The sequence below is a fragment of the Haemorhous mexicanus genome, chromosome 3, assembly GCF_027477595.1.
Source record: "Haemorhous mexicanus isolate bHaeMex1 chromosome 3, bHaeMex1.pri, whole genome shotgun sequence".
NCBI classification, from domain to species: Eukaryota; Metazoa; Chordata; class Aves; order Passeriformes; family Fringillidae; genus Haemorhous; species Haemorhous mexicanus.
Genome location: NC_082343.1, coordinates 110,647,881 through 110,669,307, shown reverse-complemented (window position 1 = coordinate 110,669,307; position 21,427 = coordinate 110,647,881). Strand labels below are relative to the sequence as shown.

Below are 21,427 nucleotides of genomic sequence, written 5' to 3'. Positions count from 1 at the left end.
AACGAACCCCAAAATCCACTATTTCATCCCACTCTCAGATGCAATATATTCTGCAAACACAGTGACAGTTTATTATATGCCCCATAAAAACAAAGCCATGAGACAGTGCCTGTGATGAACAGCCCATAACCAATGCCCCAGTAAGGATGCAACAAGCGAGGGTTGTATAAAACTGGCTTTATTTTATGGAAAAGGACTACAAAAACTGGATGTTAAAGTATATAAAATTTTGTACAGTACAAAATCTGAAAAATAAAATAAGCTACGTCTCTCCTGCCTCCCTCTAGCGGTTGATTCACAGAAACCATGGTGGTCAGTCTACACTTGATTATTTAATCTGGGCAAAGAGCCAGGATTGGAAGTTAAAGGTTCAGCTTTCTACTGGCAGATGGTACTACAGAGGATGTTGTCCATCTGATGCTCTCCATATGTGGGCTGAGGGAACAGCATGCTGTCACTCCTAGTCCTAATGAATTAGGAAGATTTGACGGAAAGCATCATAGAGACCTTATGAAATAAGGGGCCAGAATTTGTAACAGAACAAAAACCAAACCATTTTAAGAGTGAATATGGGAGAAAAACAAAACAAAAAAAAAAAACATAAATGGAGGAAAGAACCCACAAAAGCATTCACAGAGAAGAGGGAGGACTGTGCCATTACTTGGAACTCATGAATAGGTGTGTGTAAGCTTGGGCTCCCTGAACATCATCTGTATTAGTAATTTCACCTTTGCCAGGGACCACTCTTCTGCACTAGAACTCAGTTGTCTCTGCCACTCATGTGGTTTTGGTCTGGGCCAAGTAACATTCTCCTAACAGGACAGGGATCATTCCCAAGAGACCATTAACACTCAGGCACCCTCTCTCGGTGAGTGCATGATTTTAAGAAGAAGGGTTCAGTGCCAGCTGGATGTCTGTACCAGGGATCCATCACATACATCCTTAATTTATTAGTGTAGGTGTGGTCTGAGGGGCTTAATTAACCCAAAAGATCCAGGTAGTACTGACTTCAGCATCAAACAAGCTCCCTAGAGGAACACATAGGAAGTCTAATGGGCTTTCACACAGGAAAGCAGTGTCTATTAGATTCTGGGTGTCTATTAGATTCTGGGCAGCAGGCTCCCCCTTTTCCCCCCAAAATTCCCATCACTTTTTTCATCTCTAAGAACCTGATTTGCCAAGACAGAGCAAATGGGTCCTAGAGGGCACACTGCACAATTCAGAGAGCAGCTGGGGAAACTTTCAAAGAAGAGATTTAAACTAGCTCTGTGACTAGTTAAAAGTTATGCTTTTCCCCACCTAATTTTATTTTTAAGGAACTCTTCAAAAATTTAGACTCATAGAACTGCAGAATAATTTAGGTTTGAAGGGACCTCTGAACTGTTCAAATAACTTCTAATAGAAATATGGAAGTCCTTGCATTTCGAAAGAAGAACTTCAAATCTAAAATAACCATAAAGCACCTCTTCCCCTTAACTATGGATAAGGTGAGGAAACTGAGATCTGCAAGGCAGTCTGCAAGAAGTACCAGGCTTGTAGCTCAGCATCCCAAACGAAACACTTCTATCTCAGGCCAGGTGCTAAAATCTGCTGCCCAATCAACAGAGAAGATGGCCAGTCCTGTAGCAATGTATTTGTCCACTGATGATAGATGGAGACCAGTCATTGAGCCACTCAGGCACTAGCAGTGTATCTGGAAAAGCTAGGACCAGCACTTAGAAACAGATTCAAGGACCTAATCATAATTTTGCTTGCTGTATTTGAAGTAGTTGAAGTCTTGTGTAACAGTGTGGGTCCTGGCTCTGAAAATGCTTTTGATCAGGTACAGCAATTTAGGAAGGATATAGTCCACCAACTTTAGTGAAAAGCACTATTTTTGGCTGCAGGACCAGAGAGGCACTCATAATTCACAGACTGTTTGGTGCAGCCATCTTTTTTTTTTTTCTTTTTGTGTTATAAATGCTATCTGTAAGTTATTTGTATGTAAGCAAAAATAATGCAACAACAGTAAAAAAGAGCAGCTGTACAAAATAAACAAGGTAACTTGCAGGAAAGGTGCAAAAGTAGATAGAGCCTGCAAATCTGATGTAGCTGCTAGGGATTATTATATAGAAGTTTGTCTGAGTGGCTTTATATAAAAGCTGCTAAAATACTATGGTTTACTGAAGTTCTCTGTCCTTTCCTTATACCTGGCTCAACATATAAAGTTCACAGAATCACAGAATATGCTGTGCTGGAAGGGGTCCAGAAGGATCATCGAGTCCAACTCCCTGTTTTGCACAGGACCATCACTAAGAGTTACACTGTGTGCCATATAACTCTTTTTTTCCATTGTTCATGGGGTCTCTGAGATTGTTATGCTGGAAATGATTAAAAAAACCCTCAAAAAACAGAGTTAGAAGCCAACTCTTTCACCATTTTGCAGCCAGCATCCATTGTATCAGAAGACTAAAAACTACATATTTATAAAAAGTCTTCTCTAAGGCAAATTTAGGAGAAAGATAGCAGAAAGCTATTTCTGAGGAAGTATTTTACACATTCTGAAAATCAAGCTGATGAATCAAGCTTGCAAAAGCAAACAAACCTCAACTGGGTTTATTTAAGCTTCCAAGCAGACAGACACATGCAGGTGCATCTGCCTTTGGAGAAACAACAAACCAGAGATTACTACTATTTGCATATGGCAGAGCCTTGAGGTTCAGTCAAGGATCAGATGCCCACTGTGGGAACTGCTGTCTGGACATGCAGCAGGAGGTGGCCCATTCCTCCCAACATTTGTGATTTATTGGCCCAAACTTGCAGCAGATGCTGAGGCAGTGAATGGTGAACATGATGCTTGCTCAGCACTGCTCATTCCTGGACATGGGTTATGCTCCACAGCAAGGGCAAGTGAGGGAATGAGGTAAAGTGAGATGGTTGTATATAAGACAGAGATGGAGTATATTAAAATGAGGAATCTTCATGCCCATCTAAGTGTTGCCCTTGAAATGAAAAGGATCACTTATTTTGAGCTCTGGAGGGCTGAATGGCCAACAGGTACTTAGCGAAATCCTGTCTGGGGATAAGGGATCCGTGCAGGCTTGCTGAGCTCCTGTCACCTCAGACCCTCTGTGTTAAACTGAACCCTAAGGCACCTTTAGGACCATACCCACTACTTCTTCTCCTTGCATGGTGTTTCACACCTAGTCCATTTTTCCCTCTTTCTCAGCTTCCTTTTTTGTCTCCTGTCTAACTAATTCCAAGCATGACCAGCTTTGGAATTAATTTAGCTGCATGATATCATCACCACGAGAGGCTCAGCCAGCTTGAGCTGCTGCAGCCCAGTGTGAAGGAGAAGGGGTGGGAGGAGAGGGAGTGTGTGCTGGCCAGATGTCCTTCTGGAATGGAGAGGGACACCAGGGCCAGGGGCTTTGGATACCCGTGCGTCCTGAGCCACTCTCTTGCATACATGTGCAGCAGGTAAATAAAGCAAAACAGGAGTGTTTCTCCCTGTTCTTCTTACTTTCTTTTGTTTTGTTCATCCAAAGAACAGGGATAATCTTCCAATCTGCAACTAAGCCTCCTCGACTTCACACTGTTGTCTTTCTCTGTGAGGATATCTGGCATCACCTTGAAGGTTGGCTAAGAAAAGAGGTATGCTTTTCTGCTTCTTCTTAACAGTCCTTCAGCTAAAGCAAAAGGATCACTCAGACTCCTCAATAAGGGGCCATGTAAATGCCTCAGTGAAATTAAAGTACTCCAGATTATCACAATGAAAAATATTATCTTTCAGGTTGTCCTTCCTTATGCTTTACTTGCTGATCTCAGTTGAAGATTAGAGAAGGTTGAATGTCCTTTTCAAACTCCATCTGTGCTAAATCTGTATAGCTTCATATTTAAGCTCTTCACAGCATTTTTGCTATTAAAAGTGCTACAAAGAATCAAGTCAAATTAAGGACAACATATCTCAGCAACTCTATGTGACTCGCAGCGAGAGACAGGGCTCTCACATGCTCCTCCAAAACATTTCAGAAATGACACTCATTAATACAGTCAGCACTAAACTATGTTGGGCATTTTCTGAGGCTGATGTAGTGTATGAGTGTAGGTGCAGTCACAGACAAGACAGAAAATAGAGGGTGTAAATTCCTCAAATTCCTGATCACTGCAGGGGCCTCCTCACCAATAAGAATTTTCAGTGCTGCTAGATTCCTGTCTCCCTCTTTTCCTTTCCAGTTGGGTGTGGCATTCTTCATTTCCTATATTTAACCACTTTTGCCCAACAGCTGCTGCCTTTTCCCCAGGAGCTGGTCAGCTGCATGGATTCTAAGAAAAGTGTTTAGTGTCCAACAGGTGCTGGATGTGGACTTGCATCATTCAGTGCCAAACGGCTGCGGGCTGCTACCCAGTTCTCTAGGTCAGGCACTCGCAAAGCCACTTTGATTTACAACTCTCTGGTTTGGGTGGGCAACTCAACAAAACTGAACAAGTTCCCAAACAGAAAACTCTTAAGGATCAAAGCTGCTGGTGATGATCTGGAGTTTTCTCCTGTCTTCCTTTGGCACAGTACAGCTGTACATTTCCATCTTTCATTACAGGTGGCAGATTTCAGAGAGGAAGGATACTGTGGCCCCTGGTATGCGCTGGAATGTAAGGCAAGTGATCCTTGGACTCTCCTAAGAGATGTTTTGCACAAGGTTACCCATGACTGAAGAAGATGGGGCACAAAAACCCAGGAGGTCCCCTCTAGCCTTGCATTTCTAAAACCTACTGCCATCCAAACAAATGAATAAGAATAACATCTCATCAGCTTTGCAGCTTTCTCCAAAAGAAAACTATACCTGGGTTTGTATCCTTCTCTCCTATTCTTCGTGGTTTGACTGGATCCCTATTGATATACTCATATATTTTAATATGTATACAGTCTTTTAATGAAGACTCTGTCCTTCAGCCTATTTCTGGCATCTGCATGATGCTTCCCACAGCGCTACCAGCTGCTTCCCCAGCTGCTTCAAACCATACATACTTGGGGCCACCAGAGCTATGGTCCTCCCAGCCATTCCCAGGATCCACTACAGGAAGGCAGTGGCTTTGAGTGTCTGCTGGTTTCTGAGATGCTACCGAAAGATGAAAAGAAACCCTGTTTGTATATAAGGGTCATTTTTATGAAGGTAAGTGAATGAGCACATGTTGCTCAGAAGGAACTGAGGCCAGATAGAGGCAGTTTCACCAGGGATTCCCGGAAGGCAAATTGGGGAAAAGGAATTCTAAATAAGATGAACTATTTTTTCATTAGAAAGCAAGTTAGCAATAAAGCACAGCCCTAGGAAGGCATACGTTTGAACAATTTGGAGCAGGCAAGATTCTCAGCGCAAATCAGTGAAGGTTCACTGCTTTCATTACATCACTGATGGTTTACACCAACTGAAGAGCTGCCCACTGTGCATACTTTCTCTGGACTGGGGTAGAAAAACCATTAGGTTACATGCTCTTTTAATTGCTAATGAAACTGCAATCAAGACTACTTCCAAAGGGATTCCAAAATTATTTGGTTCCTTTTTCAGCACAGAAAAGGAGAAAGGAGCTGGACTCTTCTACCACCACCACCAAGGAAAGTTTTAATAGCACTAGGAGGTAGGTTGCAACAGATATTACACTGCCAAACACAGTAATGATTTAACAGGAGAAACGTTAACAATCTATAATTCTTTTAAGTAGAAGTCTACCATCATTTAATAAGGAGGTTATGTTATTGTACATACTGACTGCAGCTCCTTCTGCATTGCTATAGATAGCTACTGTACTTAAAGTGGACATTAATGCAAATTTACAGTGAAACGCTGGCTGAATTACATATCACATCCCCATGAGACTATAATGAACTCCCCATAATTAATATTATTAATCATGGGCCTAGCACAGAGGGCACATATCATGCATTTCATGTCAAAGGTTCTTATTAATAAACATTCCCATTTTCCCAGATGGTGAGAGCTAGCAGCCTGCCAGAACTCCTTCTATCATTCAAACCTCTCCCAGCTTAATAACCCATAATAGAGCTCAGCTCTGTGCAGGTATCTCTTCCCCCAGACTTGGGGTGGTCATCACTTTGTGGGAGTCACCAGGCAACCTGCATGATGCTTCAAAGCTCTGTTTTCACTGAAACAATTCCACAATAAATCTGCATGGGGTCAATGGGGCTCGAGAAGTGACCTCTAGAACCCCACGCGGTGAGACATGAAAGCTGAGGATCTGCTCAAATGCTGCAGAAAAAGGAAGTTCAAAACAGAGGTTTCACTTTGATTTTAACTCTCACTGATATGCAGGGGTCTGTGCAGTAAGTCAGAAGCCCAAAGCTATCATGTCATCACAGCCATACTCATTTCTGAGATGAAGTTTTGCTGCAACACATAACTTTTAAACTGCTCCTATCAAAATCTTTCAATGCCAAGAACTGAAAAAGCTCCAGATTCTTTTCTCCTAGCTGCCTGCAGTTTCCATCAGAGGCGAGCAATATTTTTCATGTAAAGCTTTTTGTACTTTATCTTTCTTCTGGCTTCCTCTTTACTTTTCAACAGTGATGTGATGTCAAATAATAAAAATGTCACTAAATTCCATGTTCACTTATGAAAAATCAGAGTAACTTCTGCTAAAGATAGCTCTGCACTCTGAATCATTGACAAGATAATAGTTTCATTAATGTGTACTTTGGGACCCTATAGTTATGTATCTATCTGCATGCATCCCTGAAGTTACTGTGGCCTATGTCAATGCCTCCTTGAGGAGCCTGGCATTTATGGAATCCAAAATAGCTCTATGCATCAAGGCTTACTTATACAAATTCTATTTCTTTTACTAGATATTTTTTTACCCTGAAGTTATTATTCCAGTGTGCTCATACTATCATTCTCAATTCTTCTTCTTTATTCCTATGACAGTGTGCTTCCCCCCTTCCCCCAACCTGACCTTTATTTTCTCCAATTCTCTTCGAGTGAAAACCACCAGTGGGGTCATCATGGATGTGTCTGGTCATGGTGGCTGTATCCAGCTCAAAGTGGACACAGATAACACAACAGCCAAGGGCTGATCTGAGTAGTGCACCCACCTAACTACAGTGTTGAACAAGGTCTGACTCAAGGAAAATTTGGGAGAAGTTAACACGTGTGGTTGGTATGCAAATATGACTATGAGACAATTATCATGCTCCATAAATAGTGGAAAGCCCTGGGCCTGCTGAGCTCCCCTGCTTGGCAGCAGGCTGCACACCAGGATCTCCCCTTGGGTAGGGACACGTCTCAAGGTTACTCCTCAAAATGGAAAGATTTCCTGCCATAAGAAGTTCCTGGTAAGTGATTAATAGCATGCTAAACTTCGAAAACTTAGCTACATGATACAAAGGATTGGTTGCACACAGATTTTAAGACACAAACTGCTGGGACTAAGTCTGGATCCAGCAGCACCTAAATTCTGCTCTGAAAAGGAGTTTAGAATGTAAGTGAGTCCTTTCTGATCCTCATGACTGAAGGACAGGGTCTCCCTGACAATTTTGTCTGACCCCGTTCTCTCTACAGTAAATAATCAAGTGTATCTTGTCACCAGATTTTGTTTACCACTGCTGTGTTTACTGTCAAACTTTCTAAAATCACTGTTTTATATCAACAAACATATTGGTGCCACTCTTATGAGTGAAGCTTGTCACTCATCTACAAGAAGTCACTCTAAGTATCTTTGTAACAGTACGACTGCATCAATGCTGAGGAGCTGTGCTCTTCTCACTACACAAATGCAATTAATTGAAAATTTCTAGAAGACAGATCCTAACAGCCCTTCTCAGTACTTGAATACCAGAGACGGAAGAAGTATCTTTTGTTCAGTGCAGTCAAGGAAAGATCAGCCTGGCTCTTAACTAAGCTGCAATAAACAAACCAACAGCTTCACTTCTGAGCCTGTTCTGTGTCTACTATCCATATTTAAGATGCTACTTTTTCACAAGCTGAGAAAGGAAGGCTGGCCTTGCTTCTCAATCCCAGTTTTAAGTGAATAGGAGCCTGCTGCTGAGAAACAGGAGAGCTCTGATCTCACACTAGCTCTATCTGAAGAATCTGTGACGGTTGTTAACTGCTGGGACTCCTGCATCAGTGCTGAAAATGATCTGGCAGGATAAAAAAGCAGTCAGGACTAAGGAAGTGCAGTCAGCCAGGCTCAGACTTCATCTCAGGCATGCATTTGCTCACGGTGTTAAAAATGGCAGCAACCCAACACGTGGCAAGCTGAACTGCCTCCATAAGGGACATTGCTGACAGCTGCTGTCACCCTCCTCAAGCACAAACCTTCTGGCCAGCACCTGCCTGCGTCTTCCTGCTGACCAATGCAGTTTGCTTGAGAGTTTTTGAGAGTATTTGCAGAGTTTCAAGAGTTCAAACTGACCATTTGCTCTACTCTCTGAAATCCTTCCAAGAAGCCAAGTGGGAGAGTAACCTAAAATCTGCCAAAATATACTGAGAGTTATCTAATCTGTCCTGAATCTCCCAAAATGCCTCTCTGAAATAAAAACCTGTTTATAGGAAGAAAAAAAAAAAAAAAGAAATCCAATGTTGGCAAAGGGAAGTGTGAGAAAAGGGAGGGAGAGAGGAAAGTGGATGAAGACAAGCTGTCTTTTAGAAAGTACAACTGTTATTCCCTTTTTCTGTCTTCCATTATCCTGTCCTGTGGGCATGTGGGCTAATTACCATGACTTGTTCATGCCTGCTGCTGTATTACATGGGATTTAGTACACAGAAGTCTTTGCTGGGAATTCTGCCTGTGTGGGAAGCAGTTGGATAAAAAAAGAGCAAACAAAAGTCAGAACTTACAAAATCTAACTTTACCTACTTTACTAGCATCTAGTGCCAGCTGCACAAGTCAATGAAAATTAACCTTCCCCCTACCCCTTGGATATCCAGTAAACTCAGATTTGATTCGGATGTTCTGATTTCCACGCAGCTAAAATGCAATCAAATGCTTGATTTTGGGGGATAGATTTGCTTAAATTGTATTAATTCACAAGGATAAACACAATTAGTAGAGCTCATTAGCTTGCAAAATGTAATTTATTTTCTTGAATATACCCATTTCCTTGGATGAAGAGCTCCATTAGGTTTATTATATTTGCAAAGCTTATATAAAAATCCAAACCATGGCAACAAAGAGAAAATTGTTACTACACAGTCACAGTAGTCACTTTTCCATGTTAAATAAGTTTGGCATTTATTTATATTTAAATGAGAATATCTACCACTATCAAGACCAGGATATGGGGCAAGTTCTTATACAGAATATAATTAAAACTAATTCAAGCAACAAATGTGGCCTGAAATTAAAATAGCCCCCAACTTCTTTAACTGAAAAATGATTCAGTGTTCTCCCTCAAAAACCCTGTTTGCAATTGCTTAATTATCATAAGCAGCAATAGTAAAGGGACACTGGCCGTTTACAGGCTCATCAGATGGGTCTGCATTTAGGCACGTCTGGTCTGCTTAGTGCTGTGCTTTAATTTTGCTGTGAAATAAAGGCTAGAGAGTGGAGAAAATGAATACATGGCAAAGTACCTGTCATTACTTGTATCATATTACTGAGGTATTCTACGTGCACAAAACGAAGGCGGCTGGTCCAATTTTCACACTGTTATCATTTTTGATATTATACTGTCTAAAAGCAGTGACACACAAAAGAAATGCTTTTATCATTCTCAGTGCAAGGATGATACTAATTACATCATCTGTCATCATTATACAGCTAAACAAAACTTTTCTTTCATAGGAAACTGCCATTTAGCAAATTAACGGGTAATGACCCATAATATACAGAAGATTGAAATTTGGGAATTACACTCACATTAGTTTGTTTTCTGCTTTCCCCTCAATTTTAGTCCCTGATACATCATGAAAAGGAAGAGAGATGGAGAATTTCTTCAACTATTTAATTTGCCAATAGCCCTACTGTCCTTTTGGAAACTGATGCAGGATCATCTCCGTCCATATCAGTGAATAGTTTCGTTCTACTTAATGATACAGACAGTCTGCCAAGCCAGTAAAAGCCAGATGTTAGTACAGTGATGCACAGAAACCTGCTGCTGGGGCCAGATTTTCAAAATCAGACATGAAACAATAAGCCTACATTTCCTGCCAGATAATGGATGGATGCCTGGAAATCAGGTCCTGGGATGTGAATTGCCTCCGGAAGCCTGACCAGGTCACGTAAGATGATGGCATGGAGGAGGTACCTGAGGTGTCCCAGCAAGGAGCCCCACAATAAGGACAGGTAGGGTGAACATCCCTCCAAGAGCCCTCCTGCTGCCCGCACTCTGCTTTGAGCCTGGTCTAACACTGCAGTGAGCTGTGTTTGGGCTACTGAAACAGAGATCTGTAGGGATTACAAGAGGCACAAACCATGGTGGATGAGTCCTTAGTACAAACTCCCATGCTTCTGGGAAAGAAGAAGAATAAAGAGACTTTATTTTTGATTGTGTCTAATCATGCTATGTTCTTTCACATAGAAGCAAACATAGGGTAGCAGGTGGATAACAATATAGATTTTAGGAGTTGGGTACTTACTACCAAGACAATGTAGCAAATCCATCTAAATCCAGAGAAGTACATTTTAGACAGATCTTTGCTCAATCTGAACTTCTGTGGCCCAGATCAGTTATTTTCTTTCGTCATGTACCAGCTACAAGATGGGGAAAATAAAAAGGGAAATTCCACAGTAAATTAAGAACAAAAATAATGGCAAAGACTAGTGAATTTTTTATGAACCAGCCATGTCAAGCTTCAGTCATCAGTAGGTGCTTCAGATACAGTAAGAGCAATTAAGCACCTGGCCTTTCATTTCCATCATCCACATCAGGGTATTTAGGACTTTTCTCTTGCCCATAAAATGATTTCCTGACTTAAGTGAAATTCTGAACTGAATGTATCTGTAAAGTAAGAGGAGTTCTCAGTTCCAATTTATCATTGTTAAAGTGGATTAAAGGATTTTTTATTAGTAACACTTAGAGCTCACTTGCTCATGCACTTGGAGACTTCTACCAGCAGACCTTCCCCAGCAGACAGCCAGGCCAAATCAAAAGCTGAAAATGAGCGTGTGATGAGCACATTACACAGGCTGATGAGGACCGTGATTAGCTGGGAATTACTGAGGAAGCCTTTGAGGAAAGACTGAGCGCTGGTGGAAACCCGAACACGGCTCTTGTCCTTTTCTGAGTCACTGCTGAAAGAAAAGCTTAAGCCCCCTGCGGGACACCACACTGCTGCAATGATGGCTCCTCAATGAGGTATATAAGCCTCTCTCTCAGCATTAACCCTCTTAGCAGGCCTTAGTATTTTAAACAGTGTAAGACAGCACTGGAAATTGTGTGAGGTAACAGTGCAAGCAGAAGTTCAACAAATCCTGAATCAAAACTGTTGACAATATATGCCCAAATTGGCTTTAGTGGTGCTAATGAAATGATGCTTGGTAAATGACTGCATGTATCACATCCAGAAGTAGCTCTCCACAGGTAGAAGAGGAAAGCCATATTGATCAAAAAGAGGGGCTTGATGTGCTTGTTTACTCCACTCAATAGGCAAATACTGTATCAATTTTAGGTAATTTGAACCAACATTATCAAAATGCTCTCTTAATACAAAGACAGTAAAATAATTTAATTAAAATTGTACATTGTTATATGGCAGCTCCTCTGACAGAGGAGCTATGTTCATGCTGAGCTGTCAGTCTGCTGAAACTCTTGACCCTATCCATGAAATTTGTCTTCTAAATATGTTAACACATAATTTCTAGACAGTTACATATATCTTCAGTACATAAACAGCCCTTCTCTACTTTCTTTACAACACAAAAAGAGGACTCCAGTCTCAGGAGATACCAAAACTTTCTGAAATACTGAATCTACCACCTCAACATCCACAAATTTGGACAACAATACGTGATAAAATAATTTCCTGGCTTTAGTAAAATTCTTGGTTGAGTTTATCCTTAAAGCCAAGAGGTGTTCTCAGCACCACTTTATCTCCCCAAAAGTGAGTGAATTAAGGCAGCTCTGACTGATAACATTGAGACTAACTGCACAAGGTTTACCCATATGGCAGTTTTGAGAGAAAGAAAAAAATTAAAGAATAAAGTAGTGGTGGCTTATCCAAAGACATGAGACTCTAGCAAAGGGTTATCAAATTAATTTAATTTCTCAAGGAAGAAATTATTATTGGTGTGGCCTTTTCACAGATAGGCTCTTCTTGAAATGTGAATTTCTGCTCGTGAGAAGATTTGACTGTCCTTATACAGCTGCTCCTTGGAAAAGACATCAAATTTGCTTGTACTGTTCCAGCAAGTAACATGCAATGAAGAGTTTGTTATTCTGGAGCTGAAGGAATATGAGTCAATGTTCTTGATACATTTCTACAAATGAAAGAGACTTATGTATTTCTATGGAGTGTGATGGTTCTTTACATATAGATGTTAAAATATCTGCATCTGTCTAAACCTGAAATTACTTGAGTGATTCCTGCTGCATGTATCCATCTAGAAAAAATTCTTCTAAAATGCTCCTAAAGAGTGCCTCTCTATTTGGAGATTCAACAGGGGTTCCTAATCAGAGCTCTAACCATCCTAAAGAAGAACAAACAAAATGCTCAAAGAAAATTGTTGTCCTTAAAATGGCACAGTATGGCCATGATAAGAGAATATCATGAAGATAGAAGAAAAACATCTTAACACAGCAAATTCAGCCATCTAGAGAATCCACATCTGTAACAAAGTTCACACAGCATGCTGGAAAAGGCAAAGAGCAGAATCTTTTATTTCCTAGGTTACAAGCAATGGGAATCTACTACCACTGCTCCTTCTTCTGTTTTCCACAGGATGGTAGTGTTTTGTGCAAAATGATCCTTGGTTTAAAGGAACCACGGCTTGGGGATGAAAGGAATATTTCCCTCTTCCTTCACAAAGAAAAGGTCACACTGAAGAGTTGGGTTTTATACTGGATTTGGATACTCTATAAATCAGTCAGTCTGAACAGGAGTGTCAGCCCACATCTGCTCTTAAGACTTCTTTTATTTTAGTTGAAGTTGTCTTTTTTTGTACCATCTTCCTCATCCTCATCCAAATACTTCCATCTGCAGGTTGATGAGCAAAACACATTTTTTCTCCTTCTGAAACATCAGAGGAATCATGAATAAAAACCACAATGTTCTCTTTAATCCTACATTTTTATTTATTTTGAGTAATGCCAATGAGCAAAACTGTGCAAAATATAATGCACAAAGTCTTGAAGCAAACCCTCCATTCTGTTCTAAGTATTGCATAGTCATATGGTGCAAACTTGAGTAAGCATCTTGGCACCTTCTCTAGGCTAATGCTTCTGACTTAAACAGTCCTGGTCAAGTATTTCTCTTGAACTTACAGGTTTTTTTGCAGCCCAGAGATTTTTCCAGTACAGCAGTATGTACATAAAACAGTTAATACTGTAATTTTCTGAATTTATTAGGACAAAACTTCAGGCTGCTTTTATTTGCATATCTAGAGGGTGGAAGTTTTGTTTATGAGTAATCATTTCTGCAAGCTTATCTACCCTCTTCCTCCTGATGATTTCATCCCCAATGATATTTTTCAGAAGATTCGAGGTGTTAGGTAATCCCATATTATTATTATTATTACAGCTGTTATTATTGACCATGACTTAAAGCCTGCCTTGCTATGGGACAGTGGAGCTTATCATTAGCAATCTCAAGGCTCAGCAGGGTAAGAAAAGTCACTATTTGGAAATGTTTGCATTTCACAAATTTGTTCAGATTTTTTTAATTTAACATGGGACAGAATAATTCTCATTCTGAATGCAGTGAGACAGAAATTATTCTTTTTCATTCAGAATTTAGACACTGCTCCATGGAGGACTGCTGATTTGAAAAAAAAAAAAAAAAAAGGCATTTCCACTTTCTTGTAAGGAAACCAAAACTCATTTGCAATTTAATAAATCTGCTTCTCTGGAGATCTCCAGAGGTCACAGAATAGCCCATTTTGGGAACATTTATGTACATACATAAATGCACAGTCTGGCACTGGATGGACCTAGTTTTTTGAGTTTGGACTGAGGGTGAAGTCCCCATTCTATGCTGACACTGTAGCAGCTACAACTTGACTGTCCACATTTTAAGTCATGATATCAAAAGAAGTGGAATTATGCTGCTGTGAAGAAGAAGAAATCTTAGTGGGAAATTTTGGGAAAATCCAAACTTGTGGAGCAAATAAAATGCTCAGGAAAGGTAGCTTTACAGTGGCTCCAGGCACAGGAGGACGGAGTGAAAGGGAACTGGTATGTTTCCTGTTTCACCCAAACGGATGGATGCAGACAAAGCTGCACCTACATATGTGTCAAGAGCTGAACAAGACAGATGACCAAGGGAAGACAAGGTCAGAGAAACGAGATATTAAACATGAGCTCTGAAAGGAGAATGGCAACTCTGCAAGTATGTTGGACAATTAATAACTTTTAGAACATCCAAATGCAGTTCCAGCTAACTGCAATGGATTGCTGGAACAGTATTTGGAAGGATGGATACATGGAGGGATACATGGATGGATACATGGATGGATAGGCAGCCTGCCTGAAAATTTGGTCTGTATTTATAAAAAGTTGCCACTTACGTATTCTGTGCCAAAAGAGATCCTAGATTTTGGTTATCATCCAGCTCCTGAGGAATTTTGCACCTTGTGAATACAGCGTTGTGTGGACGGGAGAGAAAATAGTAATTCAACAGAACTCTGCCGCCTCTCAGGCTTATGTTGAATGCATTTGATGGCCACTGTCATGGACAAAACTATATTTGGTACAAAACCACATTCTAAGTAAACTTAAAACTAGAGAGTGGGAAGGAATTCAAGACAACTTCAAATGTATCACTGTCTAATTAACTAGGTGGATCTGCAAATGATGACATAATATAATGCAACAGTAAAATGAAAGCTCTTCAGCTCTGTATTTTCAACACATAAACTACAGTTGCAAATCTGACATTTATTTAAAAAAAAAGACGTACAAAAAATAGCAGCAGGGACCAGATGACTTTTAAAAGCAGGTTCAGTTTTGACTCACTTCGTCAATGCCCAATTTTTTTTTTTTTATGATAACCCACGTAAAATATTGGTGGTGCTGAGGAGATCCTCCTCCAGTTGAAATATGAAATCTCAAGTCACTGACATACTGAGAGATGTCAATCAAAAGATAATTCAATCATCTTTTTTATGCTGTATGTTTAGCAAGGCAATGTTCTAGGATGATTACAAGTCCTCTTTGACTCCAGTGCAGTTAATCTCTGACTTTCATGACCTGACCGACAGTGACATTAAAAGGACAGGAATTACGAAAAATACCCTGCTTGGACCACAGAAAGGGGAAAGTATTTCATTTTCACTCAAGTGATGGCTTAGATACTCTCATCAACTTCTCAGTCCTGTTAAGATTATTTTAATCAAAGAAGATGGTAACTAATATTGATAAAAATTTGATTTTAGAGGACCTGTTCACTTTAAGTCTATTACTGTGCATGAGCAAGCTATAACATAAGCCAGCAGCGTACTCTTGCAGCTAAGAAGGCCAGAGGTATTTTGGGCTGGCTGCATTAGGCCAAATATTGCTATGGGATCATAGGAGGTGGCCCTGCTTCTCTACTCAGCACTGCTGAGGACTCACTTCAAGTGACAAGTCCAGTTCTGGGCTCCTCAATACAAGATAGACATACTTGAAGAGTTCAGCAAAGAACCATGAAGATGAAGAAGGGACTGGAGAACCTCTCCCAGGAGTATAGGTTGAGACAGCTGGGGCTGTTCAGCGTGGAAAAGAGAAGGAGGCTCAGCGGGATCCCATCAATGTATATAAATTGAAATTACATGAATGTTTATAAATTGCACCTGAAGGGAGGGTGCAAAAAGGCTGGAGCCAGGCTTCTTTCATGATCCTCACTTGTCAGAACCAGAGGCACTGGGCACAGATTGAAACACAGAAAGCTCCTCCTGTGAAACATGTTACTTGAGTGGGGGTCACTGACACTTGCTCAGGGGCTTTGTGCAGTCTCCATCCTTGCAGATATTCAGAAGTCATCTGGGTGCTGTCCTGGGCAAACAGCTCTAAATGGCCATGCTTGGCAAGGGGGCTGGACCAAAAAACCTCCAAAGGCCCCTTCCAACTTCAACCATTCTGTGATTCTGTGAACTCTTATGCATCATTACCAAGTTCAGCTTACAAATGACCATCTCATCTGTGCCTTGGTACCAGTTAGGCCATCCCAGAAACCACCACTGTTCTAAGGAAAACACAGTAAGAGACATGCACAGTGCTAACACTCGCATGCTAACCTAACTCTGCTACAAACAATTGGAGAGAATGCAGCTATTGCTATTGTAGCTTTCCTTCCCTACAACTATGTGGATACATACCCATATATATGTATATACATGTACACAGACACACCATGCAATTTTACATGTCATTTTGTATCTATAATTTTAATAATCTGTTTATCTCTCTACCTTAAGAGATTTTCCTAAGGTTACACAGGCCATGTATTCTGGTGGGGGGCAGAGAATAGAAAAGAAGGTTTCTAGAATCTTCATCACACAATATCCTCTAACTAATGTTACTAAAATAACAAATGCTTGGTTACATGAAGAATTTAAACACTCTCCACCCCCCAGCATTCCTGTCTGAAAGTACGTGCACTCACAGAAATGCAGGTCAAGCTGAAATCCCTTTGAAAATTCAGTCTTTTCTGAAGAAAAAGTTGATAGTTATTGACAAAATGTTGTACTCTGCCTTGTTACAATTCATGATTAAGGAAAGTAAATATTGTCTGAGGCCTAATGAGAATTCCAATGCAATAAAGTCAAGTGTGAAAGGTGCAATCAATAAGTGATGATGCAACAGTATTCCTTTGTAGTTTTGTTATTGTTCAGTTCATGCTATTTGCTGATGCTTGAAAATGAAGTGCTAAGAAATTAGTGTTACAAGGATTAACATTCAGATTTTATTTCTGATATTGTTATGTTTCTACAGTCATTACACTCTGAACACTAATTAGCATCTGCTTTCTTTTCCCACTAGTTAAGGACTGCAAACCAAAGAATTATAGAACACAAATACTATGGAAACGAACATCAGTATTTTCTATTAACATCCACAAATTAAACCCCATGATGTCCATAGTTAATTTTACACTGCAGGAGTAGGTACAGAAATAAAGTACTATATTTTCCTCATTTTTTGTGTTAGAAACTATGCTTCAAAGTATATAAAATTTATGAAGGGAGTGTATTTCCAAATGTGTAATAGATCTCAGAGTCCAAGCTGGAATGTTTATGTTCTACATGATATCATAGGTGTCCACCAAGGACTCAGTTTTGGATTAACAAGTCTTGAATATCAGGATGCATATTGCTCCAGGAGACAGACAAGGACTACATCTCAGTTACTCAGTTTCTGCAAGGAAACCAATCTCTTCCAGTCTTCATCAGACTGATTAATTCTGCTATGTATGGCTCAGTTAGATTGGCAGGCACATTGACATTGGTCTCTGCCACTGTGCCATAGCACAGGACACTGGTACCTCGTGTCAGAAATTGAAGAGATGATTTTCTCTCTTCCCTGCAGGCACATTGCACAAGTGACAATTTGTGCTGGCCACATCATGTAGCCTGAAGATCCTGAAAATCAGTTTGAATATTCTTTGCAACTCTGTATTTTCTGAAGAAGCCACGTAAAAATTTTGATATGAGGACTGCAGCAGATTTTCACAGAATACATTTACAATCAACATCTTTATGTTTCTGAATATTCTGCTGTTATCAATTGCTCTGGCACTTTAGCTTATAGAGCAAGATTTAGGACATGGATGGAAAACAAGGGCGACTTCTGTCCTAAAATAGTTGCTTACATCTCTGTGTTAAGGTGTCATGGGTTTAGAAGTCAGCTACGAGTATTTGGCACTAATCCTATCCAAAGGGAAACTACAGGTCAAAGCAGATGCCTCCCAAAACTCCCGTTCATTGTGTATGGTAAAAGACCCATGCATTTCACAAGGCAGCTCTACAGTTCTTCATACATTGCTAAAAACAGTAATTCCTTTGAAACTATTTCTGTCTAATGTAACAACTTTACAAATTCACTAAGTAAATAGATCATGTAGCTAAAGTTAACTTCTGTTTAAAGAACATAACCCATTCTGACCAAGAAGATCCTCTAATCCATGCACAATTTTTCTTACAAATAGTTTCAATGGAATTAGGTAAAAATTAGCTGTAACACTGGAAATGATATATCTGTTTTATATCATGGTTCTTGTTATCAAAATGCATTTTTTGCAGAGCCATGGAAATGACTCTTTCAGTCATGTGAGATCTCTTGACCTATTGCAAATAAGACAGCAGTGCCTTTAACTTTTGGCAACTTATTTGTTTATGTGTATTTAGAAACAGCTGAGGAAGAAACCTAGTTCTGCATGAACACAATATAAAATGGCCCATACACGTACACAGCCAAAGGAAAGATAATTATGGGAAATAAAACATAATGTTTCAAATCAGCTCCCTAAGAAAATCTAAAAATATACGAAACCCTATCACATTAACCAGAAAGAACTGTTCTTTTACTTAAGGGATAGTTGGGCAATTATTCAAACCTGGACAAGACTGGATTGTCAAGTGAAATAATAATTCAGAGCTCCACAGGCTAATGAGATAGATCTCAAGGCCATTAGCAGTGGCCCTTATTATAATACTGGCCAAGGCTCCCCAAGAAAGAGAAAGAATATTGAAATGAAACTTGTAGGGAACTAGTTTGAACTTGTATATTTGAACAGCTTAATACTGTCTTCTAGTTTCCATTCATTATTGGAGAGAAAGGTATCTACCATGTAAGACTGTGAAATCAGTCAGGCTTTCAAGACTGAAATCCCTGAGGGCAGAAACTAAAACATAAAATAATTGGATAATCAAGCCACATTGAAACTCACGGAATTTATATTAAGAATCTTACTCTAGTGAGATTTTAAGGTCTGGTTCAGCACCCAGTTGTCTCCTCTTTCCTGACTGTTTCTCTCTCGTTCAAAACAAGCAAATCCAACATATATCTTCTCTGACTTCAGGTGTGTCATGAAGAATTACAGCTTTAGATGTAAGGGCTTTTTAGGTTGGAAACAGAGGAAGGGATTACTTTATAAAATAGGTCCTGCTTATGAGACATTTGTATATGCATACTTCATTCTGTTCCGTTTGTTTGCTTTTAACCACAATGGGAATAACTCAATAGCTGGTGGTCACAGAGAAGCTCCCTAATCCCTGGAAAAACAGTTGTCTAGCCTGCAGTTTGTGAAGTACAGTATGGCTAATGTGTCAGCAATTGCCATGGATTAGAAATACTGGTTGTTTTAGTATTCTTCTTATGATCCTTCTCCTAGGTACAGGAATTTCCAAATACAGGAGCAGATCTAGGTCTGGCATGCCTGGCATCTTCCAGTGAGGAACTCTGCTCTGCACCTTAATGAACATCTCCTAGGCTGACTGGTCTCTGGGGTGCTCAGACTATTAGGCTAGACCAGGGTTACAGCAGGTTAAGCAAGAAGGCTGACTAAGAATTTGTAAATCAAATATTAAAGACTGATTAAATATTTTACGATCTTTTTACTTAGGCTTTGATTTGAAGTTTACTTCATCTGCTAGCCAGAGATCTGCTGAAGGTTAATTGATGGAGGAAGAGTAAATAACAGCTCATGCTGCTGGCCCCAAGTATGCGAGGCATTTAGGAGTATTCCTAACCTCAAGTGTGCAGTCACTGACATGCTCATTTGTCTCACTAGGTTAGTGTCACTAGGGCTCAGATATGTGATCAAATTACTGCCGAGAAAGTGGTTTAAGCTTATGTGTTTTCCCTTGTATTGTATATTTGCACATGTCTCCAGTGACACCAAGTAATCCTTTAAATTGCGTTAATTTCATCATGCATCTGAGTACCCAGTGCAGAAAATTGGGATAGGTGGCTATGGGAAGTGGAGATGATGTCTCTTAGAAGACAAATAGCTCCTATGGAGGAGAGAGACATCCAGCAGAACTCAGTCTACCAGGATAGAGTATAAATCTCTCCCCTTTCTCCTTCTACAAAATCAATGGTTTGTAACTTACAAACGTGACTTGACAAATTGCTTTTGTGGACTTTGGGCTTTTTTCTTCTTTTTTAAAGGGAAAGAATTAACAATACTCTTATAATTGTTGGTTATTTTTTAGCTATCCAACTGGGCCAGTGTCATTTAAGGCCCATCTAGAGAGAGCTCAAAAAAAAATTCAGAAGCTCATTATCCAGCAAGAGCCCTCACCATAGAGGTTTGGGGTTGGAAACTTAAAAGCAATGCGAATATCTAGTTTTAGAAAAGTTCTGCTGAGATTGTATCTGAGCTCCTTTTCAAGGAAACTTTGGTAAGGGTTTACACATACCAAAGTACAATTTATGTAAAGAGCAGGAAGAGTTATTGGACTAATCATTTTTAATAGAGATTCCTTGTCTTTAATTCAGAGCTACACAACAGAACTTAATAGCTTGTGGCAAATAAATAATTTACACAAGGATTGTATCTGAATAGAAATGCATACATAATATATCACAGACTTAATGAAGGTGCTGTTTTTTTTACAAAATCAATTTAATTGATTTTGCTGATAGGTCTGCATTAATATTTTTGGAAGCTCCATTTTGCTTTACCTGTACATGTGGCCCAGTCGTGATTCGTAAGGGAGGAAGGGAAAACTCTCCAAATGCAATTAGAAACTTGGAACACAGAGCGTTGGTAGGTTTGAAGTGTCGGGGGTAAGACTCTAGGAAATAACACTCCACTATGACCTGGTAGATGGGCTCATTTACAAAGTGCTCCTCAGAAAAGGTCACCTCTCAGAATGCTCATGCCTTTTCAGTCATGTGTTTTGCAGCATTTGAGCCCAATGAAGCTGGTAATGAAGAGTTTTCCCCTTAACGCTGAACATGTTGGGCTGTTCAGCTGCAGTCAGCTTTGACTTGTGTTTGGCCTGAGCTCCTACCAGAGCAGGGAGAGAAGTCAAGGGCTGAAGAAGGAGGTCACTGTTGTGGCAGATGCACAACTGCAGCCAGGAGAACAGTGGGTGGATGGAAACATGGAGCTTATTTCACAGGGAGAGGCATGGGATGATGGCTGCTTTACCCTTGGGAACACCAGCTTATCTGATGGGCCTGAAAGCTGTTTTTCACTACTTTTCGCCCACAGCCTGTCGTACCTCCTGTTAACACGTTGCTCTTTGTCGTCAGTAACTCACAAAAGCTTTGCATTTTAGAAAAGCGCGTAGGCAGCCACTGTAGCCAGCGGGCCCACAGAGAGCGGCAGGGACGCCGAGGGTCAGCCGCTGC

The 21,427-nt window shown here is 40.2% G+C and overlaps 1 protein-coding gene across 4 annotated transcripts in view; it reads right to left on the bottom strand.

Moving 5' to 3' along the window:
* Nucleotides 1-21,427, bottom strand: part of KLHL29 (kelch like family member 29) — a 388,396-nt gene that overhangs the window by 115,889 nt on the left and 251,080 nt on the right. The window lies entirely within an intron of this gene.